The following is a 14,477-nucleotide window of genomic DNA, read 5'->3' as shown; positions in this document are numbered from 1 at the left end:
ATTATATTTAATGGCATGTAATCTACAATGCTTTTGACACAGTGTGAAACATGAAATTCACTCCACTGTTAAGAAATATCACAATAACTTATCACTAAATGTGAAACACTCAAAAGCACTGTACATGCAACTTAGACTGAACTTTCACATCATTGTTAGTTTCTATAAAAAGTAAACTTAAATAAGTTCAGTTAGTATTTCTAAGATTTCACCAGCAAAAATCATCACAGAATCACAGGTTGGAAGGGACCTCAGGGATCATCTAGTCCAACCTTTCTAGGAAAAGCACAGTCTAGACAGATGGACCAGCACCCTGTCCAGCTGAATCTTAAAAGTGTCCAATGTGGCCGAGTCAACCCCTTCCCTGGGGAGATTATTCCAATAGTTGACTGTCCTCAGTGTGAAAAATTTTCCTCTCGTGTCCAATCGGAATCTCCCCAAGAGCAACCTGTGTCCATTCCCCCTTGTCCTCTCCATGTGGCTCCTTGTAAAAAGGGAGTCTCCATCTTCTTTGTAGCTACCCCTGAAATACTGGTACATGGTGATGAGATCCCCTCTGAGCCTCCTTTTCTCAAGGCTGAACAAACCCAGCTCTCCCAGCCTGTCCTCATATGGCAGCTTCCTAGTCCTCTGATCATCTTGTGGCCCTTCGCTGGACCCCTTCCAGCCTGTCCACATCCTTTTTGTACAGCGGGGACCAGAACTGCGCACAGCGCTCCAGGAGTGGCCTGACAAGGACTGAGTAGAGCGGGATGATGACTTCTTTCTCTCTGCTGGCGATGCCCTTTTTGATGCAACCCAGCATCCTGTCGGCCTTCTTGGCTGCAGCAGCCACTGTTCGCTCATGTTGAGCTTTCTGTCCACCAGGACCCCCAGGTCCCTTTCCACAGAGCTGCTCTCCAGCCAGGTGGATCCCGGTCTGTGCTGCACTCCTGGATTATGTTTTCCCAGGTGCATGACCTTACACTTCCCCTTGTTGACCTTCATAAGGTTCTTGCTGGCCCACTCCTCCAGCCTATCCAGATCTCCCTGCAGAGCAGCTCTCCCCTCTGAAGTGTCTACTTCCCCACTCAACTTGGTGTCATCTGCAAACTTCATCAGGCTACACTTGATGCTGTTTTCCAGATCACTTACAAAGATGTTGAATAACATTGGGCCCAATATCAATCCCTGGGGGATGCCACTTGTGACAGGTTGCCACTTGGAAAAGGAGCTATTTACCACCACCCTTTGGGTGCAGCCTGTCAGCCAGTTCCCCACCCACTGCACAGACCCCTTGTCTAGGCCATAACGCATCAATTTCTCCAGGAGGAGGCTGTGGGGGGCCATATCAAAGGCCTTGGAGAAGTCCAGGTAAACAGTGTCCACTGCCCACCCCATGTCAACCCGGCAAGTCACTTTGTCATAGAAGGCCACCAGGTTTGTCAAGCACGATCTGCCCTTACTGAAGCCATGTTGGCTTTTCCCAATCACGGGCTTCATCTGACTTGTGATGGCCCCCAGGAGGATTCGTTCCATAACTTTCCCAGGGATTGAAGTAAGGCTGATGGGCCTAGAGTTACCCGGATCCTCCCTCGAGATCTTCTTGTAGATAGGGGTAACATCTGCCTTCCTCCAGTCCTCTGGGACATCCCCCATTCTCCATGACTTCTCAAAGATTATGGAGAGCAGCCTCGTGATGATGTCAGCCAGCTCTCTCCACACCCTCAGGTGGACGTCGTCGGGGCCCATTGATTTGTGGGGGTCAAGCTCCTGTCGTAATTCATGTACTAACTCTTCCTCCACCGATGGTGGGTCGGTGTTTGGATCAACTGGCAATTTCATTCCCAAAGCCTGGGACCCGACAGTGCTGGTAAAGACAGAGGTGAAAACACTGTTGAGGGCATCTGCCTTTTCAGCATCGTTGGTGATTGAGTCTCCTTTTCTGTTTACCAGTGGGCCTGTTTTCCTTCTTTTTCTGCTTGTGGTTGACATGTTATTTTTGACATCTACAGCCAGTTTCAATTCAAATTGGGCTTTTGCTTTTCTAACTGCATCTCTGCACACTCTGGCAATGCCCTTGTAGTTCTCAGCGGATAATCCTCCACTTCTCCATTTCTGGTGTGCCTCCCTTTTGGATTTGAGTAGACCCAGGAGGTCATGGCTGAGCCACGGGGGCCTCTTGCTCCGCTTACTTCCCTTTCCTTTGTAGGGGATAAGTTGGCTTTGTGCTTCCAGTAGAGAGTTCTTGAAGAACTCCCAGCTCTCACCAGCTCCTTTGTCTTCCATGGAAGCTTCCCATCGAACCCCTCCCAGCTGAGCCCTGAGTGCACTGAAGTTTGCTCTTCTAAAATCCAGAACCCTTGTCTTAGAGCTGACCTTCAGCACACTCAGCAGGATCCCGAACTCCACAACATTGTGGTCACTGCAGCCAAGGCTGTCGCTAACCGAGATATTACAAAGCAGGCTTTCTCGGTTTGTGAACAGCAAGTCCAGCAGCGCCTCGTTCCTGGCTGGCACATCTAACGTTTGCATCAGGAAACAGTCCTCTACGCCCTCCAGGAACTTGGTGGATGACATGCCAGCTGCCGTGTTGTTCTTCCAGCAGATGTCTGGGTAGTTCAAGTCACCCATCAGGACCAGGTTCTGTTGGCCAGAAGCTTGCTTTAGTGCCCCAAGTATTGCTTCGTCAGCATCGTCGTCATGGTTAGGAGGTTGGTAGCAGATGCCCACTGTGAGGTCCTGCTTGGAGACGACCCCTTTGACTTTAACCCAGAGGCATTCGATAGAGCAGTCGCAGTCACCAGAGCTGACTTTGATACGTTCAAGGTGTTCCTTAATGCAGAGTGCAACTCCTCCACCTCTTCTACCCTGCCTGCCCCTACGAAAGAGCCTGTAACCCTCCATTGCGATCCCCCAGCCATTTGAGTTGTCCCACCACGTTTCAGTTACTCCACTTCTGGGTGGGCACGGAGCTCCAGTTCCTCCTGTTTGTTACCCAGGCTGCGTGCATTCGTGTACATACACTTGAGGCAATTACTCTTCTGTTTCACCTCTTGGGAGACGGCTAAGGAACCTTTATCACCACACTGCTTGGCCTGACTTACTCCCCCGTTGGACGTGCTGGTGTGAGCATTTTCGCCACGGATCCCACCCCCCAAGTCCTTCAGTTTAAAGCCCACCTCACCAAGTCAGCCAGCCTACTGCTGAAGATTCCCTTACCTCTTTTAGACAGGTGGATTCCATCCCTACCTAGCATGTTGTATCTTCTTAGGAAAGCATGTTACTCTAAGTAACATTAACCTGCTCTGCTCTAATAAAAATAAAGTTAAAAAAACAACAAAAAACCCCACAACCAACCAACTTGCTGATTCCCTTTCCTATTTAACAATGACGTGATGGAACAACCTCTGACAAAGGATCAGACCCTAAGGAAATAAACCTTTTAGGATGTTAAAATAAAACAAAGACTCAAAGGACAAAAATAGCAACTAAATGACACTGTAGTGCTTGCTACCAATAAGCAAATGTTGCAAATATAATTCATAGTGTATGTAATGCATTCTTTATGATACTTATATATTATTTGATTAATGAAACACCATCTTCATAATCACATAGGCAAGATTTCTTCATTCAAATCCCTTGTCCTATTACTTCAGGTAATCATGTCATAGAAACCTCTAAGTTCCCCCTAAAAAAATTTTTTAAAAAAATTTATTTCCTTTCCCCATTATTGGAATGCTGTTTAAAAATTCACCACTGCAATGCTTAAAAGCCTTCTTTAATTTCCAAACTAAATTTATATTTTGCTAATTTATACTTGTGTTTTCTTGCACTAGTCTAAACTCAGTTCAGAGAGCTCAGTTACTGCCCTATTCTATACACAGTGGTGTATCTACAGAAAGCAGGCTTATCCCTTCTCAGGCTTATATGCTAGTCTGAGTTTATATGCTAGCTCACAAGTACTTCATCGCAAGAAGCTTACAAATTCTCCACATCCTGTACCAGCTCTCATTTCTATTAAGTCTTTTCAGAACATCAGTAACCAGAATTGTATATGTAGCGCATAAAACATTACTGATGTCTTGTATGAATAAATACTTTTCTCTCTTGGACCTGCTTTCTGTGATATATCCTAGGACTTGATCTGTCTCTTTTTCACAGGCACATTACTCTGGCAGTCAGCAACCATTTTGCAAGGATATACCACCTTCAAATCTTTTTGCACCTATATCTCTTGAAACTGATAAGCTCCATCTTATATACAGAAATTCTTATTTTTTAATCCTTTTAACTTCGTGTTGTTATACATTATCCCATTCTAACACTCCAGTATACTAAGTAAAAAAAAAAATCTTGCACATTTTCCTGACCACCATCATAACACTCATCTACTTTGTGACATAAATGTCATTACAATCTTTTTATGACACTGTTACTACTGAAAATACCCATGAACAACAGATGTAATCCACTGCATTAGTATTGTCTCTCCTCCAGTATAATACTCTTCCTTGCAGCACAAGCCACTGTCACTTCCCCCCTTCAGCTATTTCATTTTCCAATGCATGATTGTACTTTTCATCAACATTTCCTCTAACTCAATATATGATTTTCTATGTGTCAAGAAAATACTGAAAAGAAGTCCAGATACAGTTTCTCGCAAACTACGTTTCATTAGGAAATTTACTTTCCCTCATAGAAATAGTTAGTAAATAAACCTAGAAAAATCCAGATCAATCTTCTGCAAACCTGTGTTTTCCATTTTCATCTAGCTCTACTTTGTTAATTGTCATTTCTTTCAAAATGTGTCCCCATGGTTTGCATACTACTGTGATCAAGCCAGGGTTAGTAATTATTTCTAATTCTAGCATTGATCTATACTAATCACACAGAATCACAGAATGATAGGGGTTGGAAGGGACCTGTAGAGATCATCTTGTCCAACCCCCCTGCTTGAGCAGGCACACCTAGAGCAAGGGGGCACAGGAACACGTCCAGGTGGGTTTTGAAAGTCTCCAGGGAAGGAGAGTCCACAACCTCCCTGGGCACCCCATTCCACTGCTCTGGCACCCGCACAGGAAAGAAGTTTTTCCTCATATTTAAGTGGATCTTCCTGTGTTCTGACTTGTGCTTATTGCCCCTTGGCCTGTCATTGGGCACCCCTGAAAAGAGCCTAGTCCCATCATCCTGACACCCACCCTCTAGATATTTATAGGTATTTATGAAATCGTCCCTCAGTCTTCTCCAGGCTGAACAAACGCAAGTCTCTCAGCCTTTCCTCATAAGGGAGATGCTCCAGCCCCTGATCCCCTTGGCAGCTCTCCACTGGATTTGCTCCAGCAGTTCCCTGTCCTTCTTGAACTGGGGGGCCCAAAACTGGACACAGTAATCCAGATGCAGTCTCACTAGGGCAGAATACAGGGGGAGGATAACCTCCCTCAACCTGCTGGCCACACTCCTTTTAATGCAGCCCAGGATACCACTGGCCTTCTTGGCCACAAGGGCACATTGGTGGCTCAGGGTCAGCTTGCTGTCCACCAGCACTCCAAGGTCCTTCTCAACAGAGCCACTTTCCAGTAGTTCAGCCCCCAACCCGTACCAGTGCATGGGGTTGTTCCTCCCCAGGTGCAGGACCCTGCACTTGCTCTTGTTGAATCCCATGCGGTTCCCCTCGGCCCAGCTCTCCAGCCTGTCCAGGTCTCGTTGGATGGCAGCACAGCCTTCTGGTGCATTAGCCACTCCTCCCAGCTTGGTGTCACCAGCCAACTTGCTGAGGTTACGCTCCATCCCATCATCCAGGTCACTGATGAACATATTGAACGGGACCGGACCCAGCACAGAACCATGGGGAACACCACTAATGACAGGCCTCCAACCAGACTCTGCCCTGTTGATCATGACCTGTGGGAAACTCTAGCCCGGGAACGGCTAGCAGAAAGCGGGCATTGAAGTAGAAGGACAGGCTCAGGGTCGGAGCGACCTTGGGCCCAGCTGTTGTTGACCAGTAAAAGAATGTGAGAAACAAGTAACTGCTAATTGCAAGGCTGAACATAAGAGATAAGCATGGGAGGAGTTGGCATCTACCTCCCAGCCAATGATGAGCTGTGCTTTTGCAATATGTATGAGCTAATTTACGAACGGTATAAAAGATATTTGCTAATTGCCAATAAACGAGACTTGATGATCATCATCGGATGGTGCCTGTCTCCCGCTGGTTTTCCGTCAATGACCCTCTGAGTTCTGTTGTTGAGCCAGTTCTCAATCCACCTCACTGTCCACTCATCCAACCCACACTTCCTTAGCTTGTCTATGGGGATGCTATGGGAGGCAATGATGTCGAATGCCTTACGGAAGTTGAGACAGACAACATCCACTGCTCTCCCTTCATCAAACCAGCCAGTCACACCATTGTAGAAGGCTATCAGGTTGGTCAAGCATGATCTCCCCTCGGTGAATCCATGTTGACTACTTTTGATAACCTTCTTTTCCTCTACGTGCCTGGAGATGACCTCCAGGATGAACTGCTCCATCACCTTTCTGGGGATGGAGGTGAGGCTGACTGGCCTATAGTTTCCCAGGTCCTCCTCCTTGTCCATTTTAAAGATTGCAGTGATATTTGTTTTTCTCCAGTCCTTGGGCACCTCTCCTGTCCTCCATGACCTTTCAAAGATGATGGAGAGTGGCTCAGCAAGAACATCTGCCAGCTCTTTCAGCACTCGCAGGTGCTTCCCATTGGGGCCCATGGATTTGCGAGGATCCAGTCTGCAGAGGTGATCTCTGACCCGATCCTTCTCAACCGATGGTACGCCTTCCTTTGTCCCAATTTTTCCTCTCTTCTCTGGGGGCTGAGATGCCTGAGGGCCAGCCTTAGTAGTAAAGACGGAGGCAAAGAAGGCATTCAGTAAGTCTGCCTTCTCTGCATCCTGCGTCACCAGGGCCCCTTCCTTGTTCAGCAGTGGGCCCACTGTACCCCCAGTCTTCCTTTCACTGCTGATGTAACAAAGAAGCCCTTCTTGTTATCTTTGACGTGCATTGCCAGATTTAATTCCAAGTGGGCCTTGGCCTTCCTCATGGCATCTCTGCACACCCTGACAACATTCCTATATTCCTCCCAAGTGGCCAGTCCCTTTTCCACAGAGACTTCCCAAGAGGCTTTATCCAATTTAGTTCCAAACTTTTTAGAACATTGTCTGGAAACAATTTAGAAAGCATTCCATTCAGGCATTACTTTTTAATTACCTTTATTAATATACAAATTATATATATTATTTTCTTCAACCAGAAAACAGAAACCCATACACAGAACATGTGTTAATGTTTATATTCTAAAAGTATCCAATATGAAGTTCCTTTAGTTTTCTATTCAAGTTCACTGTTTCAGTTATATAATTTTATTTTTCTATCCCTAAAAACTATCCATCCCCTGCTTTTTCTGGAACAGGGATATAAATTTTGTAGTGTTCCATATGTATACTTAACTACTGTGCAAATGTATTTCTTTTTTCTTCTTACCTTCCATTCACATGTATCGCTGGACATAAGTAAATATACTCATGAGACTTGCTTACTATTTATTCCTACATCCACACCTTCATCTTTAGCACTGTTTTTATAAAGCCTAATTTTATATCTGTATGGATTACTCTGCGCAATTCGGGTGATTTTCTCTTCATATACTCCCTTATAATTTTACATAAATAAATATGATCTGCTCATCTGATGCAATCAGCAGATCATTCTCTAATTAAACATTTTCTTAATGGAACTCACTATCCTTTTCAATTTCATTGCAAGTGCAAATTTATTCTATACTGGAGCCTTCAAATACTATAATTTTGTATCTTCACCACAGAAAACTCCCTGGCAGGAAGAGATGGTACTAAAGGGCTTCCTTAACTGTGTGAAAGCTACAGACCCACTCCTTTCAATTTGGTTAGAAAACAAAAATCATAACCAGCAGGAACAACCTTAGGGGAAAGATGCAATGTGATTCACCCTTCCTGAAATTTAGTTAGAGAGATTCTGCCACTGAGTGTGGAAGCTTAATGACTTTCACACTTGCAGAGCTTACAAAGAAGGTAAATTATCAGGAGTTGAGGAATTAAAACTAGAGTCAAAAAGCAAGATTATCAACTTAAGAAGGGTCATTTTAAGATTCACTTAGAAGCATTAGCAGAATATATTATTATAATAAAGACAAGAAATTCAAAGCAGAGGACAAATGAACCTTAAAAGATACTGGTATTATTTCTGAGGCTCTAGTGTGTATTCTCAAATGGTCAACACAGAACTTTTCTCAATTTAACTTCATAAAATTTTATAGCTGAAAACAACTTTGAAGGATTTTGAAATGAAAACACCTTCAGAAAGGAAGGCAGAGGGAAAAACAGACAAATATTCAGAATGTCCAGTAAGCAATCTTGTTGTGCCAATTGCTTCTTCTTTTAGGAAGTCAATACTTACAGTTTGTTTGCAGCTTCAAACAGAGGTAGTTGCTCTGTACAACTAATTTTATCCTACAGTCATAGGTAGCGATTACTGATGCAACCAAAATAAAGTCAACAGCAAAATATGAACATATGTAGATTGTACACTGAGAGCTGACTGCCAGCTCCAGAGTTGCTGTATTTGCAAGCCAAGCAGCAGCAATAAATTCCCTAAAATGGTTGATGATCAGTGAAGACTTGACAGAAGTCACCAAAACAAGGTTGCTACTGCTTTTCTGGAGTTTTCAGGGAGGCGAATAGCAGACAAACTGAGGCTGAGAGAACAGTAAGTGTAATTTCCCATCTTCCTTACAATCAGAATCAATTAGATTCAGTCAGAATACTGTAGGAAATTAACTAAGGAACACATCCACTTCTTTTATTTCCTATAAGCCACCTCCTCATCATCATCAGTGATCTCAAACTACCGCAAACGCTGGAGTTGTATTGTGGTTTAGCCAGCAACTCAGCCCCACACAGATGCTCACTCACTCCCCCACCGGTGGGACAGGGGAGAGAATCAGAAGCGTAACGCTCATGGGTTGAGATAAGAACAGTTTAATAATTAAAATAACAACAACAAAAATGCAATGGAAAGGAAGACAATGAGAGGCACGAAACCCGGGGTGGGGGGGAAAGGGGAACGAACCACCAAAACAACCTGCACGTGATGCAGCCGCTCACCGCCTGCCGACCCAACGCCGCGCCCCTTCCCAAGCCGCAACTGCCCCCCCATGCCAACTGCCCCATTAATATACTGGTCATGGTATCACATGGTATGGAATGAACATCCCATTGGCCAGTCAGGGTCAGCAGCCCCCGCCGTGGCCCCGCCCCTCCCAGCCTCCTGCCCATGTGGCAGAGCATGGGAAGCTGGAAAGGTCCCTGACCACCACAGGCACTACAGTGAAGAGAATTAACCCCTTCTCAGCCAAAACCAGCACAAGTTGTTATCCAGAATAATTATCTTGGGGCAATTACTGAACAAGTTCTTAATTTTTCACCCCAGTAAAATTTCTAATATTACTTTATTATATTCCTTTACATTATCTCCTTGCTGTTCAAAACAGCAAACATTATCTAAGTCTTCATCCAACTGTATCCAGATGAATATATTTTTTTCTTTGGTACTGATATCTGTCCATGCTTCTCTCATTTACACTCAACAGAAACCAACAAATATATACTCCTGGTTTTATATTGTATCTTTATAACCTCAGCTCTTTGAATATCTCTGTAGGCTCAAGGGGTTCCAGCTCCCCATGCCACAAGCAAGATCGTTTTGTGATATTTAAGGTTCTTCACTAAACTACCCATTATCTGGCTTCTTTAGGAATTTACTAACAATGACAGGAACATATTCTTTAATATTTCTCCTGTCCTGCACTGACCATAAGAACTCTTTCTTTCACAAATACCTATGAGATTTTCTTGAGCTGACAATGAACTGACTAAATCTTTCTACCTGCTTACCTTATTCCCTTTCAAAGTTCTGTCGTAAAAACTAGAAAACAACGTTTCAAGGACCATGACTAAATATTACTGTGTTAAAGACACATTCTCTCCTCATTCTCTTCTGTGTATTCCTTTGGTTGCTACCAAGATTGCTCTTCCTTAAGACACAAACTCGCTTTTTACTTCAGTTTTATATAGCCTGTTGTGTGGTGGCCTCCGTTACTGGTATAGTCCACCAGCCCATCACTGTTAATGTAAGTTTAAAACAAAATGTAATTTTTAAACAAACAAAAAAAAAAAATCTTAACTTCCTGGATTTTTATCTACCACAGGTCTGAATGCCTTCCATAAAGAAAAAGCTTATCAACTTTCATGTCATTTAGTCAGGAGATGTTACTGCAAATGTCTCCTTTCCCCAAAAAAACCCTGTTCATAGCAGATACAAATATTTGATTCAAAATATTTTGTAAAGTAAGAAGTGAAAGAGAGAGAAGATTGTTCCAAGACAATTCTAGCTACTTGTTTTTGGTAATCAGATAAATAGTTTGTTATTGAAAGTTCCCACGATAGCTTATTTTATACAACGTATCACATTGGATGAAGTTCTTTGTTTTTAGTATATCACATGGTCATACCTGAGCAAGTGCAGCAAAGGGTGACAAAAATTATTATGGGATTGAAGAATGCGCCATGCAAGGAAAGGCTGGGAGAGCTGGGAGAAGAGGAAGCTCGGGCAGGATATATGTCCTACGTATCCCACACCAATATTTATATGTATCAATCTATAAAAATACCTGATGTGTGGAAGTAAAGACAATAGAGCAAGGCTCTTGAACTGTCACTACTGGGCACCACTCACAAGAGGCAATTGATAGAGACAACAGAGCACTGAAGGAGCTAGTGGATGTTACGGTAGGACCCCTCTCAATCATCTATCAAAGGTCTTGGGAGTCTGGGGAGGTCCCCACTGACTGGAAGCTAACCAATGTTATTCCAATTTACAAGAAGGGAGGGAGGAAAGACCCAGAGAACTACTACTACTGTTAGTCTAACCTCAGTTCCTGGAAAAATTATGGAGAAAATTATGGAGAAAATTACACTGCATACTACTGAAAGACATTTAAAGAATAATGCAGTCATCAGGCACAGTCAACATGGGTTCACCAAGGGAAAGTCCTGTTAACTAATTTGATGTCCTTTTATGTTAAGGTCACCTGCCTAGCAGATGAAGGGAAGGCAGTGTGGTTGATGTAATTCTTCTGGATTTTACTAAGGCTTTTGATACTGCCCCTCACAGCATCCTTCTGGACAAGCTGCCCAACTGTGGGATGAGAGGGTTAACGGTGCACTGGTTTAAGAACTACCTGAAGGACAAAGCTCAAAGGATTGTAATGAATGGGGCTACGTCTGGCTGGTGACCTGTCAACCAGTGGTGTTCCTCACAGCTCAATTCTAGGGCCAGTTCTGTTCAATATATTTAGCGACGATTTGGATGCGAGAGTTGAAATTAGCAAGTTTCCTGATGATACGGAACTGGGAGGTGCTGTTGACTCTCCTGAGGGACGGGAAGGCTTTGCAGAGGGATCTAGATAGATTGGAGCATTGGGCAATGGTTAATAGGATTAAATTTATCAAGCCAAAAGGCCAGATTCTGCACCTAGGACAGAGTAACATTGGGCACAAGTATAAACTGGGAGAGGAGTGGCTGGAGAACAGCCCTGCAGAAAGAGATTTGGGGGTGCTGGTCAACAGCAAGCTCAATATGAGCCAGCAGTGTGCCCTGGCAGCCATGAGGCATCACACACAGTATAACCAGCTGGTCAAAAGAGAAAATTATCCCACTCTGTTCAGCACAAGTGCAGCCTCACCTCGAATACTGTGTGCAGTTCTAGGCCCTACAATTTAAGAAGGCTGTGAAGGTCTTTGAACGTGTCCAGCAGAGGGCAACAAAACTGGTGATGGGGCTGGAAGGAATGTCCTCTAAAGGAGTAGCTAAGGACTTTGGGCTTGTCTAATTTAGAGAAAAGGAGGCTGAGGGGCAACCTCACTGCTCTCTACAGCTTCCTGAGGAGGGGAAGTGGAGAAGGAGGTGCTGAGCTCTTCCTCCTGGGATCCAGGGACAGGACACCTGGGAATGGTTCAGAGCTATGCCAGGGTAGGATTAGACTGGACATTAGGAAGCATTTCTTTACTAAGAAGGTTGTCAAACACTGGAACAGGCTCCCTAGAGAAGTGGTCGATGCCCCAAGCCTGTCAGTGCTTAAGTGGCACTTGGACAACGTCCTTAATACCACGCTTTAACTTTTGGTTAGCCCTGAAGTAGTCAGGCAGTCACACTAGATGATCGTTGCAGGTCCCTTCCAACTGAAACAGTCTATTCTATTCTATTCAGTAGGCACAAACTGAAACACAAAATTCTATTTAAATCTAATAACATACTTTTTACTGTTAGTGGTCGAACACTGGAACAGGCTGGGCAGGTTAGTGAAATCTCCACCCCTGGAGACTGGACACAGACCTGAGCAACCTGCTCTAGTTGACCCTACTTCAAGCAGTGCAGTTGGACTAGAAGACCTCCAGAGATACTTTCCAAAGTCAGCCCTTCTGTGATTCTGTGAAATAACAGAACTCCTCAGAAATTTAATTTAATCAGCACTTTTTACAGGTTTTGGTGTGAAAAAAAAAATTTCTAAAATGCATAACATGTAAATGTAGAATGTATATTATCTTTCACATAAATAGCAGCAAATTTTAAAATATCATAACTTCGTAACACATCCAAAGAACAGCTTACCCTCTCCATGACAGCAGGAAATAAACACAACTGCATCATAGGCTTGGAAGTTAACAAGTAATTCCACTAGTCCAGCAGGCAGTGAAATTAATAACTGTTTAAAGGAAAAAAAGATTCCTTTAGTTTCACATTCAAACAAAAGTGTTTCACATTCTATAAGAACATCTTCCTTTTGATTTGCCCTTGTATCATAACATTAAGAACTTAATTCTTCGTCTTAAAATAAAAAGTAGGAAACGTGATATTTTATTACTTACTTAACCAGATTGTTTTTAACTACCATCTTTCATTATACCTAGATTAGATACAATGTGTATCTAGCAATCAAAGAATTAAATCAAAGAATGTTTCAGGGTCTCTATTGATTTAGTGTGTAACTTGTACAAGCAAGTCTCACCAGGCCCCAGTTTCCTGTGTTAGTATTTGCCAACCCCAAAGTGATGTTTGAAGTTGAATTCATTAATATTTACAGACACCAAGAATGTTACCAGTTACAAATTTTGAATGCAAGGTATAAATCTGCATAATAAGTTAAAGTAATTCAGCCATTTAGCAGCTTTGTCAAATAATTATTTCCCCACTTCTAAGCATTACTACCTGTTCAAAATACTGGTCAAAACTTTGAAATTGGAGTAAAAAAAAGAAGTCAAGGATGGAATATTTATTTTAACCCTACTTTTTATAAAATGAATACAAGAGATTTCATCTACAGTCTTTCATGTACATTATGTTTTATACAAAGTGTAAATATGTTAAGGAAACCTTGCAAAGAAAACTAATTTTCTTTTAACTAAAATATTAAAAGTCACTAGAATGATCGCTTAATGCAACTGGAAAATCACAAATCTGTAGAAGTGGAGAAAACAAAATCCAAATAAACTGAATAGCCCTTTAAAAGAATTCCATAGCAGAAGAATACAACTCCTAAAGTTTCAAGAAAATTCCTCCTATCTTGTAAAAACATAAGCTCTCTTCATAACTTCTTAACCTAAAAACATAACTCAGGTCTCATAATGAAATTCTTCTTTGTTCATTTTAATATTTATTAGAGACAACATACATATTGTTCCAAGCCCTGCTTTTTGTGAATTCTAGTAATACCTTTAGATGTATACAGCTTCATACTTTTTAGAAGTGCCCTCCATTCTTTTTGATAGACAGTATTAGAGATGCAGGAAGCATTCTGCTTGCTTGTTCACAATCATTTTAATGCTTCTTTAAGATGACTGGGTCAGGCAGGGACTCCTGACCTGTGACCATGAGAAAGAGAGGCAATCTGCATTCCTTGGAGATAACCTGACTATGCTTAGATCTGGGATGTTCAAGAAACTGTTCAATATGACAGTCGAGAAAATTCTGGTACAGGAGCTTGCAGCCCAAGCAAAGAAACTGCAGTAAGGAACAGGGAGCAGATCAGAGGGCACTGTGTAATTCACAGCTTAAAGTCACTGAACTAACTGTAACCAAGTGGAAGCAACAGCATACTCACAATGATAACATGGGCAGGGAAAATGTCGTTAACAAAAAAAAGAACAACCCACTTTTCTTCTGTCTTCCCTATTCACTGAGCTTGCAATTATCATAACTGTTATTCTAGTAAAACTTGGCACTTTTTAATTAAAAAGCATTTGGTCTCATTTGAGGAGCTAATTATAAGGAGAAAGCCTAGGCAGAACCACATCAAAATTATGGCCAACACAGGGTTCCATGCCCCTCTAGTTATTAAATGTATTTCTATAACAAAACAAACAATAAAA

General features: G+C 42.7%; 1 protein-coding gene across 3 annotated transcripts in view; it reads right to left on the bottom strand.

Annotated features, from left to right (window-relative positions):
• The window catches only part of FUT8 (fucosyltransferase 8), a 135,977-nt gene that overhangs the window by 74,299 nt on the left and 47,201 nt on the right, over positions 1 to 14,477 (bottom strand). For 2 of the 3 annotated variants that reach the window (XM_064462712.1, XM_064462714.1), the window contains exon 3: positions 12,721 to 12,814. The exons of the other annotated variant lie outside the window; for it this stretch is intronic. The gene's annotated coding sequence lies outside the window, so the exon portion shown is untranslated. The remainder of the gene's footprint in view (positions 1 to 12,720; positions 12,815 to 14,477) is intronic. 3 annotated transcript variants of the gene reach the window in all.

This window comes from Phalacrocorax carbo, chromosome 10 (assembly GCF_963921805.1).
Source record: "Phalacrocorax carbo chromosome 10, bPhaCar2.1, whole genome shotgun sequence".
In the NCBI taxonomy this organism is placed as follows: Eukaryota; Metazoa; Chordata; class Aves; order Suliformes; family Phalacrocoracidae; genus Phalacrocorax; species Phalacrocorax carbo.
This window is presented reverse-complemented; position numbering and strand designations above follow the sequence as displayed.